The 6,965-nt window shown below is 50.8% G+C and overlaps 1 non-coding gene across 1 annotated transcript; it reads right to left on the bottom strand.

Moving 5' to 3' along the window:
- Positions 1-3,799: 3,799 nt before the first annotated feature.
- Positions 3,800-3,906, bottom strand: LOC115803905 (U6 spliceosomal RNA). Its single transcript, XR_004024704.1, has one exon. It is a non-coding gene; the product is annotated as a U6 spliceosomal RNA (small nuclear RNA).
- Positions 3,907-6,965: the final 3,059 nt, after the last annotated feature.

Here is a 6,965-nt window from a genome sequence, read left to right as displayed (position 1 = left end):
TCAGGGGTCGGCCCAAGGCGAGCGGTGGCTCCACTTTTCCCGGTCGGCACCCTGCCCCCCGCTCCCCTCCCCCCTCCCCCTCGGCAGGCTGGCCCTTCGCCGCCTTACAGGTGAATACTTATGCCTATTTTTGTTCTAACAATTGAGGGAACCCAAGAATGAGGCTTCGAGGGCAGTGTTTTGAAAGGAGGGATGGAGAGTGGCAGGGCAGGAGGCTTGGGAAGACAACCCTGCCCAGCTCCAAGCCCAGGAGGGCCGCCCTCAAACGCTTGTGCCCACCCAGCAGCGATCCCCGTCTGAGCTCCGCGCGGCCCGCGAGCGCCGCCTGGTGCACACGCGTGGAGTGGCCGCCCGAAGCGGTGCTTCCGGGCCGGGGATGGGGCGGGGCCTAGGGCAGAGCTAGGTGACGGTAAAGGGGCGGGGGCAAGTATCGGGGGCGGGGCCTGGAGATAGGCAGGGGCGGGGCCTAGTGGCTGGCCGGGGGCGGGACCGAGGGCAGAGCCGGGGGACAGGGCGGGGCCGAGCGTCGGGAACTGGGCTGGGGCTTGAGAGGTTCAGCTCCGGACTCCGCCCACCCGGGTGGGCTGGCTGGCTGGCACTCCCCACGAAGACCCCGGAGGGCCGCGGCGACCTGTTCCTAGACAGGCTTGTGATTTTGCTAAAACAGTCCATAGTTTTCAGGGCTGGTAACTCGCAGTACATCCCTCCCGCTCTTCGCGGAAACAAGCCTTTTCAGTTCTTAGTTGTTTCCTCTGGTCTTGATTTCGAAATTAATCGAAATCTCGGTAGTTGGAGAAGGTGGTCAGTTTGAGGCTGATCTTTAGTGTTGAGATTTCTTTGTGGATCAATAAATGATCTATTTTTAGAGCAATGCAGAGTTGCTAGAAAAGGATGTTCTGAGGCTGCTACCCCAGACCCAGCGAGCGCGTGGGTCGCTGGGCGCAGGGGGGCGGGGCTCCCGGGACGCGCCCGGCGCGGGGCTCAGGGGGCCGGGAGGGCCAGCCTTTCTGTAGGCTGTGTCGGTGGGCCGGGAGCGCCTGGACTTTGTTTTTATCCGTTTACGCAATTCAATCGCTTTTAAAGTGGCGATTGTTTTAAATGGCATAATTTCGATTACTGGTGTATTTGGATTCCTTCTTCTTTTTTAAAAAATATTTATTTATTTATTTAGGCTGCGCTGGGTCTTAGTTGCAGCATGTGGGATCTAGTTCCCTGACCAGGGAACCCAGTCCCCCTGCATTGGAGGCGCGGAGTCTTAACCAATGGACCGCCAGGGAAGTCCCTGGATTTCTTTTTTTTCTTTTTCTTTTTTTTTTGCGGTGCGCGGGCCTCTCACTGCTGTGGCGTCTCCCGTTGCGGAGCACAGGCTCCGGACGCGCAGGCCCAGCGGCCATGGCTCACTGGCCTAGCCTCTCCGCGGCATGTGGGATCTTCCCGGACCGGGGCACGAACCCGCGTCCCCTGCATCGGCAGGCGGACTCTCAACCACTGCGCCACCAGGGAAGCCCTGGATTTCTTTTTTAAAATAAACTTTATTTTTAGAATCGCTGTAGATTTTCAGAGAAATTGCTGAGACTTCCGGAGAGTTCCCATGCACTTCACTTCACGGTCGATTTCCTCTATTATGAGGAACTACGTTAGTACAGTACACTTGCTACAATTAATAACCCAATATTGACACATTATTAACTACAGTCCACACTTTATTCAGATCTACTTAGTTTTAACCTAACATCCTCTTTCTGTTCCAGGATCCCACAGTAAATTTAGTTGTTCTCCCTGGGCGCCTCCTGGCTGCGGCAGTTTCTCAGACTTTCCTTGTCTTCGGTGACCTTGATGGTTTTGAGTGCTGGTCAGGACATCCTGTAGCCTATTCCTCTGTTGGGATTTGTCTGGTGGGGTTGTGGGTTTCAGAGAGGTACAGTGCCCTTCTCGTTGCAAGTGTCAAGGGTGAATGCCCTCAACATGGCTCACCACTGTGACCCTGGCCCTGATCACTGGGCGGTGAGCCTTTCCATTCTCTGCTCATTGGAAGGAAGTCAGTATTGGCCAACCACGATTAAGAAGTGGGGGGTTGTGCTCCCTTCCTTGAGGGTAGAACATCTACATAAATTATTTGGAATTCTTCTGTATGGAATATTTGACTCTTCCATTTATTTATTTATTCTGTCACTTGTATCAATATGGAGTCATGGATACATATTTATTTTTATTGTGGTTATACACATAACATAAAATTTACCATTTTAATTGTTTTAAGTGCACAGCTCAGTGACATTAAGCACACTCACATTGTTGTGCAACCATCACTACTATCTGTCTCCAGAACTTTCTCACCTTGTAAAACTGAAACTCTGTCCCCATTAAACACTAACTCCCCACCCCCTACCCCAGCCCCTGGCAACAGCCATTCTACTTTCTGTCTCTATTAATTTGACTACTTTAGGGATGGTATATAAATGGAATCATTCGGTATGTGTCTTTTTATAACTGGCTTATTTCACTGAGCCCGATGTCCTCAAGGTTCATCCATGTTGTATTAGGTGTTAGAATTTCCTTCCTTTTTAAGGCTGGCTAATAATAATTCTATTGTATATTGTATTAGGGTTCTCCAGAGAAATCAATTATATATATAATATAAAAAATATATGTAGGGCTTCCCTGGTGGCACAGTGACTAAGAATCCGCCTGCCAATGCAGGGGACACAGGTTTGATCCCTGGTCCGGGAAGATCCCACATGCCACAGAGCAACTAAGCTTGTGCGCCACAACTACTGAGCCTGTGCTCTAGAGCCTGGAAGCCACAACTACTGAAGCCCCCACGCCTAGAGCCTGTGCTCTGCAACAAGAGAAGCCATGAGATTTTAATTATTTATTTATTGAGGTATAAGATGGGGAGGTTTTTTTTGTTTGTTTTTTGTTTTTTTTTTTGGCGGTACGCGGGCCTCTCACTGCTGTGGCCTCTCCCATTGCGGAGCACAGGCTCCGGACACGCAGGCTCACAGGCCCAGCTGCTCCGCGGCATGTGGGATCCTCCCGGACCGCGGCACGAACCCGGCAGGCGGACCCTCAACCACTGCGCCACCAGGGAAGCCCAAGATGGGAAGATTTATTATAGAAATTGACATGTGATTATGAAGGAGGAGGAGATCTTCCATCTGCAAGCTGCAGGCCCAGGAAGCCCGTGGTGTAATTCAGTCTGAGTGTGAAGGCTGAGAACAAGGAACGCTGATGTCCGAAGGTAGGAAAGGATGGATGTCCCAGGTCAGGCAAAGAGACAGTTAGCTTGTCCTCTGCCTTTTTGTCCTACCTGGGCCCTCAACAGATTGGATGATGCCCACCTGCGTTGAGGAGGGCAATCTTTCTTACTTGTGTTCAGATTCAACACCAGTTTCCTCCAGACACACTATCCCAGTCACACCCAGCTGTCTGGGTGCCCTTAGCCTAGCCAAGTGGACACATAATATTAACCATCATACACACACACACACACACACACACACGCATACACCACGTTTTGTTTATCCAACTATCCATTGACGGACGTTTGGTTTTTTTTTTCTACTTTTTAACCCCTCTGAATAACACTGCTATGAACACGGGTATGCAGATACGTGTTTGAGGCCCTGTTTTCGATTCTTTGGGGAATAGGCCCAGAACTGCAGTTGCTGGGTCACATGGTAATTCTATGCCTACTTTTTCTAGGAAGCTCTGTACTGTCTTCCACCAGCGTCTACATTCCCACCAGCAGTGCACGAGGGTTCCAATGTCTCCACATCCTCACCAACACTTCTTTTTTAAAAATATGGAATGCTTCACAAATTTGTGTGTCATCCTTGCGCAGGGGCCATGCTAATTTTCTCTGTATTGTTCCAATTTTAGTATCTGTGCTGCCGAAGTGAGCACTCACCAACACTTCTTGTTTTCTGTTTTTATTTCTTTTTTTTTTTTGTGGTACGCGGGCCTCTCACTGTTGTGGCCTCTCCCGTTGCGGAGCACAGGCTCCGGACGCGCAGGCGCAGCAGCCATGGCTCATGGGCCCAGCCGCTCCGCGGCATGGGGGATCTTCCCGGACCGGGGCACGAACCTGTGTCCCCTGCATCGGCAGGCAGACTCTCAACCACTGCGCCACCAGGGAAGCCCTTGTTTTCTGTTTTTTGATAGTGGCCATGCTGATGGGTGTGAGGTGGTGTCTCGCTGTGCTGTTGATTCGCGCTCCCTGATGATCAGTGATGCTGAGCATCTTGTCATGTGCTTGTTGGCCATGTGTGTGTCTTCTTTGGAGAAAGGTCTATCAAGTTCTTTGCCCAGTTTTTGAATTAGGTTGTTTATTTATTTATTTATTTAAATAAACCAATTATTTATTTATTTATATTTTTGGCTGTGTTGCGTCTTTGTTTCTGTGCGAGGGTTTTCTCTAGTTGGGGCAAACGGGGGCCACTCTTCATCGCGGTGCGCGGGCCTCTCACTATCGCGGCCTCTCTTGTTGCGGAGCACAGGCTCCAGACACTCAGGCTCAGTAGTTGTGGCTCACGGGCCTAGTTGCTCCGCGGCATGTGGGATCTTCCCAGACCAGGGCTCGAAGCCGTGTCCCCTGCATTGGCAGGCAGATTCTCAATCACTGCGCCACCAGGGAAGCCCTGGGTTGTTTATTTTTGGTGTTGAGTTGTAGGAGTTCTTTACATTTTCTGGGTATTAATTGCTTATCAGATATAAGATTTGCAAATATCTTCTCCCATCCTGTGGGTTGCCTTTTCTCTCTGTTGATGGTGTGCTTTAATGCACAATGATATTTACCTTATACTTTGGTTATAACCCAATACGACTTGATTTATTTTCTTTTTCACATTGTTCCAGCTTTGGCTCCTGGAAACTCTGTCAGGTGGCTGGGTTTACTTTCTTTATTCTTCTAATTTTATTGAGGTATAACTCACATACAGCACTGTATAAGTTTAAGGTGTATAGCATAATGACTTGACGTACATACATCATGAACATGAACCACAAGTTTGGTGAACATCCATCATCTCATATAGGTACAAAATTAAAGAAATAGAAAAAAAATTTTTTCCTTGTGATGGGAACTCAGGATTGACCCTCTTAACGACTTTCATATATAACATACAGTGTTAATTACATTTACCATGTTGTGCATTACATTCATAGTACTTATTGTTCTTATAACTGGAAGTTTCTACCCTTTGACTGCCTTCCTCCAATTCCTCCTCCTCCTACCTGGGTTTACCTTTTTTTTTAATTAACAAAAAATTTATTTATTTATTTGGTTGCGCTGGAGCTAAGGCTCCTTAGTTGCAGCTCGCCTGCTCGTTAGTTGTGGCATGTGGGCTCCTTAGTTGCGGCATGCAGACTTCTTAGTTGCGGCATGCAGACTTCTTAGTTGCAGCATGCATGTGGGATCTAGTTCCCTGACCAGGGATCCAACCAGGGCTCCCTGCATTGGGAGCGTGGAGTCTTAGTCACTGCACCACCAGGGAAGTCCCGGGTTTACCTTTATTATGTTACTTTCTGCTTCCTAGTTATGCTGCCTTTATTTTATTTTTTATTTTTGGCTGCACCATGCAGCCTGCTGGACCTTAGTTCCCTGACCAGGGATTGAACCCATGCCCTTGGCAGTGAGAACACAGAGTCTTAACCACTGGACCTCCAGGGAATGCCCCCCTATGCTGCCTTTCTTATACTTCCTTCTCCCTTCCTATATCCTATTAGGTTCATTACGTTTTCTTTAGTCTTTTTCCTTCCATAGATGTGGAAGTTATACAACCTATTTCTAGTCTTTTAGTGGTTATCTTAAGAGTTTCACATTACTTTTTTTAAAAAATAAATTTATTTAGTTATTTATTTGTGGCTGTGTTGGGTCTTCGTTGCTGCGCATGGGCTTTCTCTAGTTGCGGCGAGCGGGGGCTACTCTTCGTTGCGGTGCGCAGGCTTCTCATTGCGGTGGCTTCTCTTGTTGAGGACCTCGGGCTCTAGGCGCTCAGGCTTCAGTAGTTGTAGCACACGGGCTCAGTAGTTGTGGCTCACGGGCTCTAGAGCGCAGGCTCAGTAGCTGTGGCACATGGGCTTAGTTGCTCTGCGGCATGTGGGATCTTCCCCAGACCAGGGCTCGAACTCGTGTCCCCTGCATTGGCAGGTGGATTCTTAACCACTGCACCACCAGGGAAGTCCCCACATTACATTTTAATCTCAAGCACTAGCCCTGGCCATTTCCTGAACACTACCGGATCTTACACTTGCATCCCTACCCTCTTCCATGGTTGGTGGTCCAGGGTTTGGGTTTCTTTGACACCCCTTGCTCAGGGTGAGCTGCCCCCAAGCAAGCCCTGTGACAACGGCTCAAGATGGGGGCACGCAGCCTTTCCGTGGGCACAGGAAGTAAGAATGGACAGAAGGGGGCAGTCCCAGAGCTGGGCAGGGGGCTTTGGGCAGGGGGCTCAGTCCACCGGGACCTGGGAAGACTGTGTCACGTGCAGCCCTGTCACCCGCGAGCGAGGAGGCTGGGGGGCTGCGGCACAGCCCAGGTGCCAGTGCCCACGTGGCTGCCCCAGCTGGCCGAGTGAACCTCAGGCGGAGGCTGCGGAAAGAAGGGAGGGATCTGAGAAGCTCCGTGCCTAGCCACGCCCCGCCCCGCTATGCTCCAGCCCCTCGAGGGAGCCCCCGGCCCAGCCGTGCTCGCCTGATTCCTGCCAGCACTGCCACCAGGTCCCTCTGTCCACCCAAGTCAGGCTCAGCTTCATCTCAGCTGGGTCAGCTGCAGCCCTCCTGGGTGGTCGGCCTAGTGGCCACGGCGGGAGGGGGGCCTGAGGGGGACAAATGTTGGCTCCAGTTGGGGCGTGGCCTGTGCACTGTGCTCCCCTGGGGTGGCAGTTCTGGGCCCAGCCCTTCACAGGGAGAGCCGAGCAGGACCTGAAGGCCAGAATTCCAGAGGAGGGGGTATCAACCACCCT

Source organism: Delphinapterus leucas, chromosome 1 (assembly GCF_059928025.1).
Source record: "Delphinapterus leucas isolate spDelLeu-1000000601 "Yukka" chromosome 1, BTC_Dleu_Yukka2, whole genome shotgun sequence".
In the NCBI taxonomy this organism is placed as follows: Eukaryota; Metazoa; Chordata; class Mammalia; order Artiodactyla; family Monodontidae; genus Delphinapterus; species Delphinapterus leucas.
The sequence above is the reverse complement of the archived record's forward strand: the minus strand, read 5'-3'. Positions and strand labels throughout refer to the sequence as shown.